This window comes from Geospiza fortis, unplaced genomic scaffold, assembly GCF_000277835.1.
Source record: "Geospiza fortis unplaced genomic scaffold, GeoFor_1.0 scaffold317, whole genome shotgun sequence".
Taxonomy (NCBI): Eukaryota; Metazoa; Chordata; class Aves; order Passeriformes; family Thraupidae; genus Geospiza; species Geospiza fortis.
Window position 1 is genome coordinate 1158818 of NW_005054398.1, and position 24107 is coordinate 1182924.

Genomic DNA, 24107 nt, shown 5'->3' on the forward strand with positions numbered 1-24107 from the left:
ACAGCTTAGAAAAAGAAAATGGTTTCAACGGCTTGTGTCAGCAGTTTCCACTTCCCCCTCACACTACCTTACCAACACACTGCCACGACCATTTGGCTCAGTATTTAAATAGCATCTCAAAAGAAATAACCTCTAGGCCTATTTATACTCTTAAATCTAAGGACTGAATCAAGATTCTAAACATGTTACTCAAGATGTTAACATGTTACTCAAGAGTAAACATGTTACTCAAGATTCTAAACATGTTACTCAAGATTCTAAACATGTTACTCAAGATTCTAAACATGTTACTCAAGATTCTAAACATGTTACTCAAGATTCTAAACATGTTACTCAGAGTAAACATGTTACTCAAGATTCTAAACATGTTACTCAAGATTCTAAACATGTTACTCAAGATTCTAAACATGTTACTCAAGATTCTAAACATGTTACTCAAGATTCTAAACATGTTACTCAAGATTCTAAACATGTTACTCAAGATTCTAAACATGTTACTCAAGATTCTAAACATGTTACTCAAGATTCTAAACATGTTACTCAAGATTCTAAACATGTTACTCAAGATTCTAAACATGTTACTCAAGATTCTAAACATGTTACTCAAGATTCTAAACATGTTACTCAAGATTCTAAACATGTTACTCAAGATTCTAAACATGTTACTCAAGATTCTAAACATGTTACTCAAGATTCTAAACATGTTACTCAAGATTCTAAACATGTTACTCAAGATTCTAAACATGTTACTCAAGATTCTAAACATGTTACTCAAGATTCTAAACATGTTACTCAAGATTCTAAACATGTTACTCAAGATTCTAAACATGTTACTCAAGATTCTAAACATGTTACTCAAGATTCTAAACATGTTACTCAAGATTCTAAACATGTTACTCAAGATTCTAAACATGTTACTCAAGATTCTAAACATGTTACTCAAGATTCTAAACATGTTACTCAAGATTCTAAACATGTTACTCAAGATTCTAAACATGTTACTCAAGATTCTAAACATGTTACTCAAGATTCTAAACATGTTACTCAAGATTCTAAACATGTTACTCAAGATTCTAAACATGTTACTCAAGATTCTAAACATGTTACTCAAGATTCTAAACATGTTACTCAAGATTCTAAACATGTTACTCAAGATTCTAAACATGTTACTCAAGATTCTAAACATGTTACTCAAGATTCTAAACATGTTACTCAAGATTCTAAACATGTTACTCAAGATTCTAAACATGTTACTCAAGATTCTAAACATGTTACTCAAGATTCTAAACATGTTACTCAAGATTCTAAACATGTTACTCAAGATTCTAAACATGTTACTCAAGATTCTAAACATGTTACTCAAGATTCTAAACATGTTACTCAAGATTCTAAACATGTTACTCAAGATTCTAAACATGTTACTCAAGATTCTAAACATGTTACTCAAGATTCTAAACATGTTACTCAAGATTCTAAACATGTTACTCAAGATTCTAAACATGTTACTCAAGATTCTAAACATGTTACTCAAGATTCTAAACATGTTACTCAAGATTCTAAACATGTTACTCAAGATTCTAAACATGTTACTCAAGATTCTAAACATGTTACTCAAGATTCTAAACATGTTACTCAAGATTCTAAACATGTTACTCAAGATTCTAAACATGTTACTCAAGATTCTAAACATGTTACTCAAGATTCTAAACATGTTACTCAAGATTCTAAACATGTTACTCAAGATTCTAAACATGTTACTCAAGATTCTAAACATGTTACTCAAGATTCTAAACATGTTACTCAAGATTCTAAACATGTTACTCAAGATTCTAAACATGTTACTCAAGATTCTAAACATGTTACTCAAGATTCTAAACATGTTACTCAAGATTCTAAACATGTTACTCAAGATTCTAAACATGTTACTCAAGATTCTAAACATGTTACTCAAGATTCTAAACATGTTACTCAAGATTCTAAACATGTTACTCAAGATTCTAAACATGTTACTCAAGATTCTAAACATGTTACTCAAGATTCTAAACATGTTACTCAAGATTCTAAACATGTTACTCAAGATTCTAAACATGTTACTCAAGATTCTAAACATGTTACTCAAGATTCTAAACATGTTACTCAAGATTCTAAACATGTTACTCAAGATTCTAAACATGTTACTCAAGATTCTAAACATGTTACTCAAGATTCTAAACATGTTACTCAAGATTCTAAACATGTTACTCAAGATTCTAAACATGTTACTCAAGATTCTAAACATGTTACTCAAGATTCTAAACATGTTACTCAAGATTCTAAACATGTTACTCAAGATTCTAAACATGTTACTCAAGATTCTAAACATGTTACTCAAGATTCTAAACATGTTACTCAAGATTCTAAACATGTTACTCAAGATTCTAAACATGTTACTCAAGATTCTAAACATGTTACTCAAGATTCTAAACATGTTACTCAAGATTCTAAACATGTTACTCAAGATTCTAAACATGTTACTCAAGATTCTAAACATGTTACTCAAGATTCTAAACATGTTACTCAAGATTCTAAACATGTTACTCAAGATTCTAAACATGTTACTCAAGATTCTAAACATGTTACTCAAGATTCTAAACATGTTACTCAAGATTCTAAACATGTTACTCAAGATTCTAAACATGTTACTCAAGATTCTAAACATGTTACTCAAGATTCTAAACATGTTACTCAAGATTCTAAACATGTTACTCAAGATTCTAAACATGTTACTCAAGATTCTAAACATGTTACTCAAGATTCTAAACATGTTACTCAAGATTCTAAACATGTTACTCAAGATTCTAAACATGTTACTCAAGATTCTAAACATGTTACTCAAGATTCTAAACATGTTACTCAAGATTCTAAACATGTTACTCAAGATTCTAAACATGTTACTCAAGATTCTAAACATGTTACTCAAGATTCTAAACATGTTACTCAAGATTCTAAACATGTTACTCAAGATTCTAAACATGTTACTCAAGATTCTAAACATGTTACTCAAGATTCTAAACATGTTACTCAAGATTCTAAACATGTTACTCAAGATTCTAAACATGTTACTCAAGATTCTAAACATGTTACTCAAGATTCTAAACATGTTACTCAAGATTCTAAACATGTTACTCAAGATTCTAAACATGTTACTCAAGATTCTAAACATGTTACTCAAGATTCTAAACATGTTACTCAAGATTCTAAACATGTTACTCAAGATTCTAAACATGTTACTCAAGATTCTAAACATGTTACTCAAGATTCTAAACATGTTACTCAAGATTCTAAACATGTTACTCAAGATTCTAAACATGTTACTCAAGATTCTAAACATGTTACTCAAGATTCTAAACATGTTACTCAAGATTCTAAACATGTTACTCAAGATTCTAAACATGTTACTCAAGATTCTAAACATGTTACTCAAGATTCTAAACATGTTACTCAAGATTCTAAACATGTTACTCAAGATTCTAAACATGTTACTCAAGATTCTAAACATGTTACTCAAGATTCTAAACATGTTACTCAAGATTCTAAACATGTTACTCAAGATTCTAAACATGTTACTCAAGATTCTAAACATGTTACTCAAGATTCTAAACATGTTACTCAAGATTCTAAACATGTTACTCAAGATTCTAAACATGTTACTCAAGATTCTAAACATGTTACTCAAGATTCTAAACATGTTACTCAAGATTCTAAACATGTTACTCAAGATTCTAAACATGTTACTCAAGATTCTAAACATGTTACTCAAGATTCTAAACATGTTACTCAAGATTCTAAACATGTTACTCAAGATTCTAAACATGTTACTCAAGATTCTAAACATGTTACTCAAGATTCTAAACATGTTACTCAAGATTCTAAACATGTTACTCAAGATTCTAAACATGTTACTCAAGATTCTAAACATGTTACTCAAGATTCTAAACATGTTACTCAAGATTCTAAACATGTTACTCAAGATTCTAAACATGTTACTCAAGATTCTAAACATGTTACTCAAGATTCTAAACATGTTACTCAAGATTCTAAACATGTTACTCAAGATTCTAAACATGTTACTCAAGATTCTAAACATGTTACTCAAGATTCTAAACATGTTACTCAAGATTCTAAACATGTTACTCAAGATTCTAAACATGTTACTCAAGATTCTAAACATGTTACTCAAGATTCTAAACATGTTACTCAAGATTCTAAACATGTTACTCAAGATTCTAAACATGTTACTCAAGATTCTAAACATGTTACTCAAGATTCTAAACATGTTACTCAAGATTCTAAACATGTTACTCAAGATTCTAAACATGTTACTCAAGATTCTAAACATGTTACTCAAGATTCTAAACATGTTACTCAAGATTCTAAACATGTTACTCAAGATTCTAAACATGTTACTCAAGATTCTAAACATGTTACTCAAGATTCTAAACATGTTACTCAAGATTCTAAACATGTTACTCAAGATTCTAAACATGTTACTCAAGATTCTAAACATGTTACTCAAGATTCTAAACATGTTACTCAAGATTCTAAACATGTTACTCAAGATTCTAAACATGTTACTCAAGATTCTAAACATGTTACTCAAGATTCTAAACATGTTACTCAAGATTCTAAACATGTTACTCAAGATTCTAAACATGTTACTCAAGATTCTAAACATGTTACTCAAGATTCTAAACATGTTACTCAAGATTCTAAACATGTTACTCAAGATTCTAAACATGTTACTCAAGATTCTAAACATGTTACTCAAGATTCTAAACATGTTACTCAAGATTCTAAACATGTTACTCAAGATTCTAAACATGTTACTCAAGATTCTAAACATGTTACTCAAGATTCTAAACATGTTACTCAAGATTCTAAACATGTTACTCAAGATTCTAAACATGTTACTCAAGATTCTAAACATGTTACTCAAGATTCTAAACATGTTACTCAAGATTCTAAACATGTTACTCAAGATTCTAAACATGTTACTCAAGATTCTAAACATGTTACTCAAGATTCTAAACATGTTACTCAAGATTCTAAACATGTTACTCAAGATTCTAAACATGTTACTCAAGATTCTAAACATGTTACTCAAGATTCTAAACATGTTACTCAAGATTCTAAACATGTTACTCAAGATTCTAAACATGTTACTCAAGATTCTAAACATGTTACTCAAGATTCTAAACATGTTACTCAAGATTCTAAACATGTTACTCAAGATTCTAAACATGTTACTCAAGATTCTAAACATGTTACTCAAGATTCTAAACATGTTACTCAAGATTCTAAACATGTTACTCAAGATTCTAAACATGTTACTCAAGATTCTAAACATGTTACTCAAGATTCTAAACATGTTACTCAAGATTCTAAACATGTTACTCAAGATTCTAAACATGTTACTCAAGATTCTAAACATGTTACTCAAGATTCTAAACATGTTACTCAAGATTCTAAACATGTTACTCAAGATTCTAAACATGTTACTCAAGATTCTAAACATGTTACTCAAGATTCTAAACATGTTACTCAAGATTCTAAACATGTTACTCAAGATTCTAAACATGTTACTCAAGATTCTAAACATGTTACTCAAGATTCTAAACATGTTACTCAAGATTCTAAACATGTTACTCAAGATTCTAAACATGTTACTCAAGATTCTAAACATGTTACTCAAGATTCTAAACATGTTACTCAAGATTCTAAACATGTTACTCAAGATTCTAAACATGTTACTCAAGATTCTAAACATGTTACTCAAGATTCTAAACATGTTACTCAAGATTCTAAACATGTTACTCAAGATTCTAAACATGTTACTCAAGATTCTAAACATGTTACTCAAGATTCTAAACATGTTACTCAAGATTCTAAACATGTTACTCAAGATTCTAAACATGTTACTCAAGATTCTAAACATGTTACTCAAGATTCTAAACATGTTACTCAAGATTCTAAACATGTTACTCAAGATTCTAAACATGTTACTCAAGATTCTAAACATGTTACTCAAGATTCTAAACATGTTACTCAAGATTCTAAACATGTTACTCAAGATTCTAAACATGTTACTCAAGATTCTAAACATGTTACTCAAGATTCTAAACATGTTACTCAAGATTCTAAACATGTTACTCAAGATTCTAAACATGTTACTCAAGATTCTAAACATGTTACTCAAGATTCTAAACATGTTACTCAAGATTCTAAACATGTTACTCAAGATTCTAAACATGTTACTCAAGATTCTAAACATGTTACTCAAGATTCTAAACATGTTACTCAAGATTCTAAACATGTTACTCAAGATTCTAAACATGTTACTCAAGATTCTAAACATGTTACTCAAGATTCTAAACATGTTACTCAAGATTCTAAACATGTTACTCAAGATTCTAAACATGTTACTCAAGATTCTAAACATGTTACTCAAGATTCTAAACATGTTACTCAAGATTCTAAACATGTTACTCAAGATTCTAAACATGTTACTCAAGATTCTAAACATGTTACTCAAGATTCTAAACATGTTACTCAAGATTCTAAACATGTTACTCAAGATTCTAAACATGTTACTCAAGATTCTAAACATGTTACTCAAGATTCTAAACATGTTACTCAAGATTCTAAACATGTTACTCAAGATTCTAAACATGTTACTCAAGATTCTAAACATGTTACTCAAGATTCTAAACATGTTACTCAAGATTCTAAACATGTTACTCAAGATTCTAAACATGTTACTCAAGATTCTAAACATGTTACTCAAGATTCTAAACATGTTACTCAAGATTCTAAACATGTTACTCAAGATTCTACGCCTGTGTGGGGCCGCGGCGTTTGGGGCCCTGGTGGTGCTGGTGCCATTCCAGGGCGAATTGTTCACGTCAGTTCACCTGGGGTTGGCGGGACCTGGGTGTGCTCCCAGTGCCTTAGAAAACTATTTCTGCTTTAAAAATTGCTAATTAAATTGTTTAAATGGTTAATCTCTATTTCTGCTTTTAAAATTGCTAATTAAACTGTTTAAACGGTTAATCTCTATTTCTGCTTTAAAAATTGCTAATTAAACTGTTTTAACGGTTAATCTAGCAGTTCAGGAAGGTCACAGAGGAAGTAAACAGAAATGAGAAAAAAATCTCAAAGCCCATATGTTTTAGAGGTAATAGCACTGCAGAGAATGTACATAGGAACATGCTGCTCCGTGTGGTGAACCTGCAGGTAGCAATGTCAACCCTGGAACAAATTTTTAAATCTCTGGAGTGCTAATCTCAAACTGGTTCTGTAAAGTCATTCTGAACTCACAGGAGTTCAATTATTCATGGAAGCACAGCACTTGGTAGCTCGAAATGGCACGTTCAGTCTAAAAATGTATTCCAGAGAGTAGAAAACAATATTAGCAATAGGATTCACCCTCAAAAGTATGTGAAAATAGATCAACACCACATAAATATGACACGGTGAGACAAATACTGCTTTAAATAGCTTTCAAATGTATTGTGGATCTTAGTGCAAGCAGAATTTACAAAACCACAAAGCTGAAGGAAAATATTTAAGTTTGACAGAGGAAAGGTCCATCAGCAATTGTTACCACTCAGGTTCTGTTACAGCCTGTGTTTCAGGCTTGCAAGCTCCCTCTTGCTGCAGTTAAGGTAAATCCAGAGGGCTTTGCTAGGAACACACACACACACACATATATATATATATATACATATATACATACATGCCTACTCTATGCTCAATTTATTTGTTTAATTGTTTTGTAGAGCCTTGGCTCTTCCCGTCATTGGGAAGAGACAATGGAAGAAAATATGTCAGGAAATTGTGAATAAACCTCCTGCTGCCATTCTATCAGGTAATGAATTTTCACTTGTGATTTTTAAAAATGAAGTTTTGAAAGATTTTAATTTCTGTGTATACAAACCACAGCTAAAAAACTAAAGCTTAAGCAAAAGTGCTGGCTAATTGGGAGCAGTTGTACATCAATTTAAGAACAATTGTGCAAATTAATGGTAGTAAATTTTCTTTGTAACAATTATACAATATAACCAGGATGATATATCCATCTTGTACTTCATTTTTCATAATGGTCATCATTTCTGCACAGAAAAAAAACACCAAAGAAAATTTAATCACAACTATAAAGAGTGTTGAAAACCACAAAATGTAGTTTTTATGTGGTTAAATAATATCCTGATTAATAAAATTGTTCTAAAGAACTCCATAAATTTATAAAATTGTCTTATTTGAGGAAATGGCCTCAAGTAGCCCCAGGAGAGGCTTAGGATGGATACTAGAAAAAATTTCTTCAGGTTACCAAGCATTGGAATAGGCTGCTTAGGGAAGGGGTCGAGGATCCATCCCTGGGGGTGTTCCTGTGGATGTGACTCTTAAGGACATGGTTTAGTGGTGGCCTGGGCAGTGCAGGGCAAGAGGTTTGGCTTGATCTTAAAGGTCCTTTCCAACCTAAATAATTCTATGTTTACCCAGAAAACAGAGACATGAGATGTAGTGGATCAGAAATTGCTCCTGAAGGAATGTGATTTAACCTGGAAAAGATCACCAGCCAGTCACATTAGTGTCAGACATCCCATTTCAGTAAATTCTACATTGATTTTTTAAAATAAAGGGGAAATTAAATGGAATTAAGAATGGAAAACCTGTGAGCAGTTTTATTCGATATTTTATCAACCATGTGTGTGGTTTAAATACTGCAATATTACTTGGAAATAAAGACACATCTTATTGCACCTCTATTACCAACAACCCCTTGTTCATCTGCCTGAGCCTCCCTGCAGATAGGACACCACTCAGAAATGACTGATTAATTAATGCTGCTCTGTCTGGAGGTAGGTGCCATTCCTGGTGTGTTCTCAGTCAGAAAGGCAAACAGTCCAAAGGGGGTGTGGGGGAGGGAAACAACCCCAAAACCCCTCATCCACAGGTATATGACATAAGGATTCTGTATCTAGGAGAACAGATCCAGGACAAACAGAAATATTGGTATTTGCCCACCATTCATTGAATACACAGATAACGTTAATTCTTCCTGGGGAAAACCCCAGGCGCTCTACTTGCCTTTTCCTAATGATTGGTTTGATAAATATGAATTGAATAATTAGCTTTACTCAGGTGAAAGTCATCAAAAACACGTTTTAGTTGCTGTATAAAGGCTTCTTTTATATTAATGCAGCAGTCTGTTAAATAAGAGCATCTGATGATTCCATCACTGCACTAATTTACTGAAAAATATATAAATACAAGATTGTGACACTTCGTATGTATGCTATTTTATGTGGCAAGGTTTGATCAAACTTCTTAGGGAAACCTTTACCAAAAATATGAAGCCTAAAAAAAGACACAAAATCTGCATTGAAAGTATCATTTAAAGCTTCAGTTTTCTGAATAACTGCAACAACAAGTATCTGTTTAGAGTTGCTTGTTACACAGTCTTGCATGCACCAATAAATAATAGCCACAGCAGTTCTAATCTGAGGTGGGTACATAGGTTGAAAGCTCAATAGCCAAGCTTTCTTCTCCTGTTTTTCTGCATTAATATTATACTGTCTCAGCTCCTACCCTCTGACTGTTGGCAAGTGAACAGATGGCAAATTTTACCCACTGTACCTCTCTAAACAGAATGTATGCCTATTAGCAGCTGGGAAATCAGCCAGGTAATGTTGCATCAACTCTCATCACAAAGTCTGCAGAGAGAAGAGGACTTTGTGGTGAGTTAGATCACGTTGTCAAAGCCAAAAGTGTTCAGATAACTTTAAAAAATCTCCAAAAACCAATTATGCCACAGCTTCTCTGAGCAGCCAGTCCCTTGTGGACTCTGATTATGAGGGATGTTTCATTCCTTCCAGCTACTAAGGATTTCCCTTGTCACAATTTTGGATTGTTACAGTGTATATATAAGTAACTATATTCTTAAAGCACATAATTTTGGACCTAAAAATGAAAGAGATCAATTCATGTTCTTACCAATTTGTCTTTTCTAAAGAAAAGTTTAGTATACTGTAAAATAGTAGTATTTGATACTGGGGTTAGTCTTATTTATCTTTTGATTTTAAATTTTTATAATAGCTTCATTTTGCACTATTTTTAATGTTTTTTTAAGTAATACACAGGAGATTTCCTTAGCTCTGAATGCGCTTGTGCAATAAATGAAAACAGAAGGTGCTTAAACAGTTATGTCAAATACTAGAATAAACACCCAAATTACAAGGACTAGAGTAGCAAAATAGGTAAAACAACTGATACTACTTAGAACACTGCTAACAATTAAGACATTTCTTAGGAATTTTTGCAACACTTAATCTTTTTAGCAGTAAGTAAACCCAACAGATTAAGATATATTCAGATGTCTGATGCACTAAGAAGATGCCAACACACAGCAATCTGCTTTCCCTTTTCCCTTGTAACAGCTGGAGAGTCTCAGTTCTCAGTGGAGAAGAGCTGACATCTGCAAAAAGCTGTGATACTGTTTCATTGGGTGTCCTTTCTCTCTGTGATCCAACAATAAAATATAAAAAACTTGCTGTGCACAAATATGTAAGAACTAAATGATATGCAAATAGAAGCCTGTCTTATTCATAAAAATAACTTCAATCATCTGTAGAAAGCCCAGTTCTGTTTCTCAGAATAATTTTAAACCAGACATGTTGTCTAAATCCTAACACAATGATTATATTTTTCCTCCTATAAAAATGCCACATCTGTTTCTAAATAAATAAATAAACATGTACCCATTATCCTCCAAGACAAACCCTGCATAAAATTATCCTCACTGGCTTCTATAAATACGTTTTCAGAGAAATCTAGATTTAAAAAATTGGAACTCCCACTGACCTTAGTTAAGAGTCTAGACCCAAAGATCTTTACAGCTTTCATGTGATTAGAAAAAACAAGGACAGCAAAGTGTAAACACCACATGGAATGAAATAATGCTGTATCCACAGATGGTGACAGCTCCATGGCCAGTCTGATGTGACAGGTGGTTTTCAATAGAGTTTGAAGAATCATTTCCTTTATCTACTGCACCTTATCAGCATCTGAAAGATTTATTATAGGATCTACATTTCTGCATGAAATTTCTAGGCCAGGAGGCTTGATTTATCTTATCAGTATTGATCACATGCATGTCATATCAGCTGAAGTTTGGAATTTAAATTACATTGCTGTATTTTATCCCGAGCCAGAGAATCTTCAAAAAGCACCTAAGTTCTATCATAAGAAGAATCTAACTTAATTTTTCATGAAGGCTTTTTCTGACAGAATTGTTGAGAGTCATAGCTTTTTGTTTCAGTGATGTGCCGTGAAGATGAAAATGCCACTAATTAGGTAGAAAATGGGTTGAAATAAAAATGTGCTTATTTCAATAAATATGCTGCCTTTAAGTGGGGAACAAAGCAATAGTAGTCTAGTCTGGACAGAACATATTTATTTTAAATCATAAGTCTAAATTCATTCATGGACAAGGACTTGAATTTTTTCATTGTGGAAGCACACATAAACATCTATTAATCCAAAGCCAAGACATTGCCCTTCCTAGAAATTTTATTTTCTTGCACATTCACTTGGATATTGGAAGAGTCCTCCAGCAAAACCCAGTAAGTCATAATGAGAGAATTACAGTCCTCTAAGCAGCTTTTTAATGCCAGTATCTTCTTTTTCTTATTTACCCTCGTGTACACTGGCTGAGTGCTTCAAGGGGTGCAAAATCTGCTATTCAAAGCTGAACTTGTGGAGGCTGCTCCCAGTGGGTCACACGTTCTCCAGACCCTGCAAGGCCACACTCAAGAGAGGGTAAGTTGCTGGGTTTGGGGATTGCCTTTCCACACACCTCAGCAAGATTGCAAAGACTGAGGGGTTACTGTCATTTCTCATGACAGAAAAACGTGGTCTTTATATTGCCCCTTAATTGTTGAAACTAACTTTCATATGAGGAACTAACTTTAAATTGCATTTTTAAAGTTTATCTAAATTCAGCGTTTATTGTATTTCAATTGAAGATAAGTACAATTACCATTCCAACTTTATTGTTTTATATTCATAATCTGGGTATTTATTAGACCAGGATTCTCATATAAGTAGATATGTAGCCAAATACAAGTAGCAAGTTATCAGTTATTCCAGAAGTGAGGCACTTGAAGGTCACAACACACAACATATTTAAAGACTGTACTTGAACTCAAACACATAGTATCTGCCCTTAAATTCTTTAGTTCTTCTCAACAGATAAGAGATACTAAGCAGCTCAAGCCTGATTTTAAGACCAAAAGTTTGTCTCAACTGTCACTCATATTTGGTCTTCCAATCTTCTCTGGAACTTCAGTATTTTTTGGCTTTTTCTAACTTTTAGATACTTAAAGCTGTAGCCAAGAGTTGCAACTTTTTTCCCCACAGGCAATGTGACAGTGCAACACTGCCACCACCCAAACAGGAGATTCATGTAAGTACTGATGCTGCTCTAGTGAAATCCTGACTTCACTTCCATTGGAAACTTTAACAGTGACAGTTCATAACATGGTTGTAGATGTCAAGTTTGACACAGATTGTGCTGAACCCATGTTTTTCAAGGCTGTAATACAACTGTGCCAAATCAGAAAGTGTCACTGGAGTGTCATGGTCACCTCAGCAGAAAGGCTCCTTGTTTGGTACAGCTCTCCTGCAAATTAGTGCCACTTCCTTTTCCTTGTCCTTCGCTTCATATTTTATGAATAAAAGGCTCTCCATAAAAACAGAGAGGAAGAAATGCCAAAGAATTGAGTTCTTTGGCAACATCCTACTGAGGTGGATTTTTTGACTGTTCTAGCTGTATCCCAGTACTTGTGACCTCTCAGGTACAAAGTGGATTGTCCCCACAGCCTCTTGTATGCTGCTTAGGAAGCAATAAAGACAACCTGGCCTAGAGTATATGTTAACTATTTGTAGAAAATACTGGAAAACACAAACCTTTAATTTTCAGAATATTACACAGCCCTAAATGCCAACATTCAATAATGATGCTATCTATAGATTACCCTGATTTCTGAAGCTTGCCTTTCTCATGAAACATTAACCCTCTGCACATTCAGCATACGTGACTTGGAAAGGCTGAAGCCTATGGATACGAATGGTATTTTGAGTTACTGTACATATTGTAAGCAGTCACTTATCAGGAGGAAGCTATTTAATAATACCTAATAAAATAATAGCTTAACAACTACCTTTTACAGGTGATTGGGGTTTTTAGGTGGAAGGCTGTACTTGGCAGATGAGAAAGAAATTAGGAGCCTCTGCTTACTATGTTCCTACATCTTTATTTTTGACAACAGGAACCATATATACTTTTTTCCTGGTGTTACTATAACAAAGTACTGTGTTAAAAAAACACGTACCTGAATTAGGCACTCATGTGCTGTGCTGCAGTGGTCTGTGCAAATCAGATTATTGGCATGACAAATCTCTTGGTTTATGCATTAAAGAATGCAAAGTAGTAGTCCTGAACTACAGACACACATCAAGTTGCCTTACACATTATACCAAATCCTAGTCACATAAAGGGGCATGGACACAGGGATCTACCTGAATTCCACTGCTAGATCAGAAACCACTCACGTTCAAACCTTTCTTTATTTTTAATCTCAGTTTAAAAATCCTTTAAATACCAAACTAAATATTTTTGATCCAGCTGACACCTCTAAATAGTAGTCTCCAGCACACCTTGTAGCCTGCCTGTCCATGCTGCACTTACTCACCTATAGAATACCAGATTCTGTCCTGGGTAGATACCCAGGTATTTCAGCCCAACATGAAGCATTTCTCCTGCAGACAGTCTGTGTCATTTCAATTTTTATTTTCTCTCTTCTAAAATGCACAGGATAAGATCTACACAAAGTTAAAATCAGTAAGAATAGAACAGTCAGTCCTCACTTTAAAAACCAGGGACTGCCAAACATGGAAGATATCTTCTGATCCTCTGGAAGAAGTTGAAGTCAGCATGGAGATGCACAGCTTCCAAGCAAAATTCAGCTTGAAAGCTGGCAAACTCCCTGGTGAGACAGTGTTCTATGAGGTTCAATGCAGCTGAGCACACCTAAGGGTACAATTACACACAAAACACCCAATCCATGTACTTTGTCTGTGTCCACTTCATGAGAGCAGTGAGCACATCAAACACTTGCCATTACAGCAACAAGCACACCAGATTCTGTATTCAGTATTTTAGTATAGCAGCACAAGAATAACATGGGAACTATGACTGTGCTGTTGAAATTGTCTGGTCTGCAGTGACATTTCTTTCCTGTAGAGGCTCTGGGACCTGTGAAACTGATAGATGCTCTTGGAAAATTCTGTGGAATAAAACTGGGAGCATGAGGTTTTTGTGCACGAAGTACAGAGCCAGTCAGTATAAGTGCCTTTGGTGAGCTGAATTTTGCTGGCATTCTACTTCTGAAACTTGTCACCAGCCTGAAAGAGGCCCACCCCAGTCTCTATCAGAGTTTGAAATGATCCTTCCGCCGCTCTAAACCCCATAGGAACACTCTGTGTGTACTTCTGCCATTAAAATGGTCAAATCTGAAGATGACACTACTTCTCTTGACACCAAGAAAAATATTTGGAGTCAGTGGAATAATAATAATGATTTCCATGACACAACAGTTTGGCTAATAATCACATCAAATTTCATTGCTTTTGAGAACACACAATTTTGAGAAAGGCCACTTTAAATTATAACAGCCTCCAATGCTGAGATATCAAGTAGTAAATAAAAATGTTCTTTGACACATAACGTAAAGTCTCTGAAGTGTCCTGTCACCCACACCCTTGAACTCTAGCTGGCATTTGTCAACATAGGGATTATCTGAAAGAATCACCATTGCCTGATTTCCCATTTCATTTTAACAAGGTGATCTGCAGGAACAGATGTATTTCTTGCCTAATACCCTCAGTCAGCTGCTTTTACCTCTGAGGTAAAAGTTATGCAGGAAGGAAAACACTGAGCAGATGGGTGTGTTTACAAGGGAGTTAAACTGTGTGCAGAAGCACCACTGTTTCTGGGAATCAGTGCAGACAGGAAAGGATAAAAGCATCTCATAATTAATTAAGGCATCAGTCAGTTCAATCATATAGGAGTTTTTCAGGCTGTGATTGGAAAAAAAAGGTTTTTTCCAAATTTCCCAGTTAATGCCAATAAGCTGTATAGAAATATATTTTTTCACTTTAAAAATATTTTCTATTACACTAGCTTTTACTGAATAGGTAAGAAGCACTAAGGATATGTAACCATAGAATTTGGACTGGGATTTTAATAATTCAGACTCCAAATTACAACCCATTTACATACTGTAAAGACTAAACAGGGAAAATTAGGTATATTTACAGCAGTTTACATTTGTACATTTTTTATGAAAGAAAATGTGTTCAGATCACACAGAAACTCCAAAACTTCAGTGGACACAGAAGAGTAATCTTGAAAAACACAACTGGCACATAAATTATTATGTGTTCTCAGATGAACTAAAATAAAAAAATAATTTTTCCAGTTACCTACCCTAAAATAGATAGCTGGATTCTTTCTGAGATTTTCATTTGTAGCACAGAGCAATGAGCACCAACTCTGAAGAGAACCTAAGTTTAAAGATTTCCTTGGAGAGGACTGGGTTCCACAGATTGTGTCCAAAGTGCACAATTAACTTGACTGTCAGCTAGTGCAGAAAAACTGATTTGTAGAGACAGTCCATAATTAGCTGAAAAGCAAACCTCAGCTGATAATCCTGTTGATTAATTTGAGATCAAAGCAGAGTGATCTGAAAGTTGCCCATATTGATCTACCATTGTTAGTCCTGAGGCTGGTCCAGACATGAACCTTTATGCAAAACTATTGGCAAGCTTTGTGCTCATGTAGGTAAAAGCAACAAATAATGAAAGGGTGAACAATAGCTCTGCAAGGCAATGAGATTTTCAGGAGAAAGTGTTAGAGCAGAAAATGGAAAAGGGCCTGCTTAGATCTCTGTAGTTCCTTAACCCTGGCTAAAGAGGCTTTATCCTCTCTTGCAGTCAATACCCTTCATGCAGCAAACTCTGGCCCTGGCAATCCCTGGTTGCTCAAGTGCTCTGTTACAGACAGGCCTTTACCAAAGGGAAACAACTCCTGTTTCAAACACCTGATGCAAAATTAACAAATAGCCATTCTTCTCTCTGGTAGGCACATGCTTTGATTACATACTGTACCAGGTTTATGACTTCATAAAGTTGTGAGCACATGATCTAATCTGAACTGTCATTTTGGTTGGATTATAATATTGCTCATTTTAGTTTATACTAGTTGAGCCTATGTGATGTGCTTCTGTGATGCTAATATTTACCCTTATAATTTAAAATAATAAAATATGAAAAAGCACACAGAACTAGATTATGTCTTCATATTTAACAGCCTTTTGCAAATTTCTCATGAAACACAAGTTAGGACTTCTAAAAACAAAGGCCTTCATTAGAGTTGGCCACCCCTTGTGAAGAAAGATGAATTTAAATATATCCACTAGCATGAGCAGAGGACAGGTGAACATATTGTACAGGAGAATAATAGAAGAGCTTGAGTAGCAAACTGAACAATGATAGGGATACAGCTCAGTTCTTATGGCTTCCTTTTTTGGTGGAAGGTAATTCTAAAACCAGAGTTTATGCTCTTCTCAATTTTTATGATTTGGATCTGATTATTTTTTAATGTTTCTTTACTTTAACAAGGCTCCCATTCCTGTTTAGCCACACCACTTTGTGGTGTAGTCTTTTTGAAAACACATTGGATAGGGGTGCATACATCCAAGTCTTTGATAAGAGCTCTTTAAATCCTCTCTGCACAGCTTATATTAAATCTCCTTTCAGAAGCCTCTTCATTTGTCTTCTTTTATGTATTACTGTAGTAAATCAAGTTTTTCCTCCTCCAGGGTTGGCATTTGAGTACATTATGGTGTCTACTGCAAATCACAACTATTCATCCACTATTATGTATCTTGCATACTGGTTTAGGAGTATGTCAGGACTGATTTCTCATGCTGTGGGTCTCTGGCTACCTGATGAACCAAGCAATTACCCTGCCTTGTGTCCCAGCACAGCATTCACTCAATATGTCCAGGCAGCTTGAGTTTCTCAGTCTCACATCTGTTATAATTTCATGGTCACCATGTGGATTTTATGACAGATATTTTTACTTCAGCTGCTCTCACTTCAAGCGCAGCATTTCAATTCATAGAATTTCAGTGCAATTCATAGAATTTCAGTGCTGTCATATACTTAGCAAAGAAAATAAAATTTAAAAAATAAATTACACACAGAAAAAGAAAGAAAAAAATAACCACAAGAGTTATCAATTTTTATAACTTAAGAGTAGAGTTTGAAATATTTGGCATAGACTTCTTGCATGCTCATCCATCCTTAACAGGTTTGTAATATCCTCTGGTTGCCTTTTCTTCACTGTGAGCTCAATTTGTCCCTAAACTTCAGAGCTTAGCCATGAAAATTTTCTGTTCTCTCCTGCATCAGGAATGCTGGATGAGCACTTCCCTGGAATACACTTAGGAATAACTCTTTTTGTAAGGCAAGCAGGAACTGTCTGGTGCTAGGGTGGTTCCTTCAGATCCTGCTAAACAGGGTTGTGTCAGTATTAGACAATTGAGAGAATTATTTTCTTTGCTAATGATGCTCCAAAACAGTTTCCATGCAGTTTTACCTAATCCAAGCTATGGGCTCTTAGCTCTGTGCCAGCACAGAGTGAGGGAGAAGGTGTGTGCCAGATTTCCCAGACCAGCCAGCCTGCCCAGCACACAGCCACAGATAGCAGAGTTCATGGCAGCACCTCCTCAGTTACCCTCCTCCTTTTTTCTCAGCCCTCTGTGACCTGAGGCTCTGTTTTGAATTGCAGCAGCATAATCCCCACTCAGATTTCCGAGAAAACCACCAAATTGTGAGCAAGAGCTGTGTGTCAGCTGGGGCTGGACAAAATGAGAAAGAGAACTTTACCGACAGAGGCAAGATTGTTGAGATGGAGAATGTCACTTCCTGGAAAGGCATAAAGACCTGAATAAAAACCAGGGATTCAAAAAGGATGGCAACTCAGCAGCTCTGAGGGTGAGCTGGTACCAGGGAACAAGAGAACACTGTTTTCTCCTGTTGCTGTCAGGTCCCTGCCAGCTCTCCTTAGCCTGGGAACTTGTCAGTCTCAACTATGTGCATAAGGCAACAAATAATTGCTTTGTAGCTTAAAGGTGTGTGTGTCCTGCTTGCACCACCTCTTTCTACACACTCAGTTGCCAAAGGCAAATGACAGAGAAGAATGAGGCCACCTCCACTATGCCACAGCTGCCAGCATGGCCAGGGTGTCTCACAAGATGTCTCCTTGAATGATGGTTCATACTCTGCATACAAGCAAGGGAAAAGCCTGTTGGTGCTTTGATGCATGCAGACAGACTGCCACTAGATGGAAAAAGCAAAATTTGTTCACTTGCAGCAAATGCTGGGGGTGGGGGGGAGAACCAAACTACACAATTAATACAAACCACAAAATAAACATCTGATCATCATTCACTCCTACTTCTATCTGAGTATCAAGGTTTATGGCCTACCAGTTTATCAGGGCCACTGCCAAAAATATCTCCATTCCTCAGAGCTGACAGCACAGAACATGGAAGCACAAACCAGGAATCTTACTGATGCTCATCAGACACAAGGTTCCAATGAGAGCTGCTGTTTTCAAGTGTATACAACTTTTCAAAGGGACCACACTAATTTTCCTGCTCTACTTGTAAAGATCCTTATTTAGCCATGTGACTGTGGAAAGTTTGTTGCATTTATCCACAAGCCAAAGGGAAGTAGAGATTAGTCTTTAATGTCAGACAGAATCTGAGTGTCTGCCTAAACCAACACAAACTAACTGTTCTATAATCTCTCAGTAAATTAGTTTTTCTGGGACTGGAGGAAATGCCAGTAAGCTTAAAAACAGGAAGCTGAAAATAATGCAGCAGCAAAATGATATCATTTGTTTAACACAGTAGGGAGGAAAATTCAAGAAATGTGGTGGCCATAAGGTGGCCACTTTTCCTTCAATTTGTTCCATAATTTGGATTTGAGAAATTCTTCAATGAATGCATGTAACCTGCAGGTGTTCATTGCTAACCAACAGCCTTCATCAGATTTCCTCTGATTCAAAGTGACTACCTTGGCTGCCTTCCCCCATCATCCCCTGCCCTTTGACCTGCAGTTTCCCACTCCCAATATCCTTCAGAAATAACTTGGGAAGCTTCTGCTCCAGCAAAGATCTGACTGCTTCCTATGATGGTAGCAATTGTGCTAATGTTATACTTTTGAAATAGGTTGTTTTAAAACATTTTTCAGAAAACACACATTAAAAAATAAATTCTATTAACCTGGGATATTTTATCTTCAAACCCAAAAATTGGTTCTGCTGCTTGAGAAACTGCTGCTGTTGTTGATTTTCTTACCTTGACCAGTGCAACTACAGTCCCTCCAAAATCTCCATTGCTTTACCTCTTCTGCTAGGTTGACTCTCTTCCCTCTTTTGTCTTCTCAGAGCCCCAGTTCTCTGAGCTGTTTTCCTGCAGAGTCCTTGGCCAGCTGGGCTGGTCCCCCCAGCCACCCCTGTCTTCCAGAGTCATGACCCACTCCTGCAGAGGGCTGCCATGTCCTGCCAGCTCCCTGAGGTGACCCCTCCCTCCTCTTGGTCTTCTCTCCTCCTTATCATGCACCCATTAGGTTCCATTAGCACAGGATCAATGTAAGCACAAAAAAATACAAGCTCTGTGCTGGGCCCAGAGCAGCTTTGATGGGCAAAGTCTGACCCTGTTTGCATGCATAGGCAAAACAGGCTTAATTACTCTTTAGAGTTCATGTACACACAGCTTGATCAGAAACAAGAAAAATTAATCATTTTCTCACTAAAATACAGTCTGAGGTTAACATCCAGGTTAGAAAACATGAGACCAAAAACTTGGAATTTGAGAAAGTTAACAATGACTGAAATCCAGCTCCAATGACAAGAAATATCAAGCAACCTAAATAACCAGCTTTTTGAGCTACAACTGTAATCAGCTTCCTGGTGTTTCTGGTACCTCTTCATTACCTGTACTTCTCTGGAGCCATTTTTCAGGAAAAGTTATAAAATTAATCTGTTTTCACAGGTTATTTTTACCCAGCTGTTTAAAGCATGATAGGTTCACCTGGCAAAAGGATGTTAAGTCAGCTTCTCAAATATTTAATCAAGCTCCAGCACAACTTTGCTCCTTTCTATAAAGGCAAATATCTGTGCCTCATGGTTGCTGTAGTTACATCCTACTGGAGAAGCATCCAGGCTGTTCTCCCTTTGGGTTCAAGATTCCTTCCTAGAACTGTGGTCAGCTAAAATGCTAACTATAGCTTTCCAGAGAGAAAATCGACTCTTGCCAGGATATTTCACTGGCTTGGTGAGAGGTATATAGGTTTTCAGGAGTTTAAGATGAAGTGTTGTTTGGTGAAGTTCGATATTTTTATTATCTGAGAGTGCTGAAATAATAACTCTCTGAAGTTCATTACTATTATAATATATTTACAGAAATGAAAGGTCAGAACTTATGTAATGAGATATATAGCTGTTGCCCTTCTTCATGAGGTGTAGATTTTGTTAAAGCTAATAAGAAACAAATCAGAAGACATTTAAGCATTGCACATTGCTCCTCAGAGAGCTTTGATGTTGTTCCTCAGAAAGTCTTTCCCAGAACTACAGTGGGATTTTTAATTCCAGCAGTGAGTTCCACTCAAAGAATGGTAATTATCTGTGGTTTAGGTTGCATGTATCAATGTTCAGACTTAATTAGATTGTTGACTATGGCTGCCTGGGTATTTGCATGAGTGTGACTGCAAACGAGCTCTCTGCTCCAGCAGATGGTGGAGTTCCAGCATGGAGGCTGTTTCACTGCTGGACAGTGCCAGCCCTGCAACACTGAATGTGTGCCAGACTTGGAAATAGAAGGGACCTTGTTCTGCTTCAACCTCAGCCTTGTCCAGCATCATGCAGTGACACTTGGAGGTCTGTCAAGAATGTGTGTCACAGGCCCTGCTAGAGCAGATAGGAAAAATAGCTTAACTACTGTACAGCTCTGTGCTGTATGAAAGCTGCTCCCATGCACATTTACAAAGTTGCTACTGAAAAATGAAAGGACATTTGAACACATCTCTTTCTAAAGGCTTGTATGAAATGCATGTTTTCCCGCTACTAAGTGAAACTGAACAATATAGTAGAAAAAGTAGTAAAGATGGAATTTGCTTTAGGAGAGTACCAAGGAAGGAGGGAAAGGTAAGCAGTATCTAATAGACCTGACATGCTTGTTAAACTATTCCTGTTACCCTAATTCGCTAAACCTTCACTAAACATTTTTCTGTGTCACTTCAGAAGTCACAGTCAACAGCTCCTAAATGGATCACTAGGGGCTGGATACCCTCTTTGCTGAGTTGCAGCCATACAAACCCAGCTTCAGGGCCAACACATTACCGGCTGCAGGCAGGTGTTTGGAAATTACTGAGATAGGTAAGTAAATTACTGGTGAGTTAATACAGGAAAAAGTGCTAAAAATAGCATAGGATCCCTCAGGCTGCAAAACACACCAGATGATAGAATAGACTTGTAAAATCACCGGTGACAAAAGACAGTGAGTAGGGAACAATTGTTCTGTGTTTCTTCCAATGAAAGACCTGCAGATTGTCAAATGAAGATAATAGCTAACTCAAAAGAAGGGGAGACATTTTTTCACATAGTGCACAGCTAAAGTATGAAGCACTTTGCTGCAGGAATGAATGTTTACATAAATTCCAAAGACTCTGCAAAAAATGTTTAGAGGAGAAACCTGTCTGGCATTTTTAAACAAATCAAAATGAACTGCATATCAGAAAGCCCCAAAGCAACCTCTGTAGTCTGGGTTGTGTCACCAGGTCTGCTCTCACACTCCTCTGCCAGTCACTATTGCAATATCCTGCCTCAACACAACGTTGCACTTGAACTGCTCTGGATTTCACTAGGTATGTGAAAACCAGATCACTGGCATGACCAGTGATCTGACAGCAGCATTTTTGGGCATTATGATGGGCAGAGCACGGCACCACCGTGGACTTGGGCTCCTTGTATGGGGACTTCACTTGCCTGTGCTTTGAGCTCACCACATCTGGAGAGAGAGAGACAAGTTTCTTCCTACTGCTGTGTTTATTTCTAACAATTTGCTCAAACATGGACTTTCACCATTGAAATGTAACAGCATGAATATGTAAATAATAAATCCCTGTCAAAAAGTAATTTAGGAAGACGCCAGGTACCTTATCTCTGCTCTTCAGTTGCGTCGTGACTTATCACAGTTGACATTTCAGTAAGGCTGGAGGAGCAGATCCAAATTTGAACATTCGTAGGGACAAGATGCAGTAGAGCAGCTTTGATGTCAGTAGAATGTCAGTCCCTGTCGACTTTGTTCAGATTGAACTTAATTGCAGGAACTGCATTAATAGTCAACACCAGCCATCTGTTTAAACGTGTGTTTTGAAAAGAACTGCCATGTACAATAAACATGCTCAACTGTTATGACTCACATATCTGTTCATGTGAAATGAGGATTCGGCAATTTCCCTGACAAAAACATTCAATTACAGGTTAAAAGTATTTTTATATCAAGTTAATTTGTTTTCATGGCAGGTCCAGTGATCTGACTGTTCTGAGGCAGTCTGGGAGGTCTGTTCACTGTTGAGCTGATGAACCAAACTGTTTGGCCAACCTTGCCCCAAGAACCTGTTTGGTAAGTCAAAGCTGCACCAAGAAACATCAGCAGCTCATGGCACTAAGTGCCTGAGAGGCACATAGTTACAGTTGCAAAGTGTTCTTCAAAACACTTGTCCAGGTGCACTTGGAGTCTGGGTACTGTGTCCCAGGTGTGAAGCAACTGATAATTCCAAACCAAACCAAGTAAGCCCGGTGGCCCCGGCAGACTGGCTGAGTGCTATCTGTACCCACTGTGGGCTCATGAAAGGGATAAGCATTCACCTTGATTAAACATTCTACTGAGCCCTGATCATGCATGGGTGGAAATCTACCCTCTCCTTTGCAGGCCAAAGCTGCTTCAAGCAGCTGACACACCTGAGCAATTATGTGGGGTTGCCTGAGCAATCAGAAATATACAATCTCCCATTTTATCTGTCAGACTGACTAGGAGGAACAGACTTTCCGCCCTTTGTTCTTTCTTAAAAGTAACAGCTAATATGCACTTACAAGAGTGAAACAACCTGCCATTAGCTGTTACTTGTGGTGTCATTTCTAAGTAAGCTTTGTTAAATTAATCATTGCAATGCGCTGGTACCTGGACTTATTCAGCAGTAGCATAAATTATGAATCTGTTTTCATATACACTGAGCAGGGACATAGAGTCTGGCTGTGTGCTTCCCTCTCACATGCACAGAGTAGAATCCTGTTACATTATTGGCACACTTATGGGTGCCTGTATACAGAAACTCAGAAACTGGAAGGGGTGGGGGAATAGGAGGAAGGAAAAACCCTGTCTAGTCAAGGCACATCATGAATTAGCAAATCCAAAATCTTTCCTCACCTGGACAGTTAGCTTGACATCACCATGGCCTTGCTTTTTTGTTTCTTCATCTCTAGAACTATTTTAAACTACTGGGAGATATAAATAGGTCTCTTATTTCCTAAACTATTCTATTGCACAAATTGCTTGTTCCAATGAGGCGCGATGCTTCATTAAATTAGGAGGTCAATAATTGTGTTTTATGATGTACTTTAATATCACCAGTTTCCTCATTCAATGTTTTCTGCTTCATATACCTGAGCAAGTCCTGCTCTGCTCTGCCAATGGATTTTGTTAATGTTTATATTTCAGTAACATTTAAGTGGACATGGTGTAGAAGAAACCTGTAGAACTAGAGTTCTGTGTGATGTGCTGGATTGCTCCTTTCCCTTTACATCCAATTATGTCTCCTTTTGTAGTTTCCAGGAAATCTGGCAGTACAGCCTGTGTTAGTTTAATCATGTG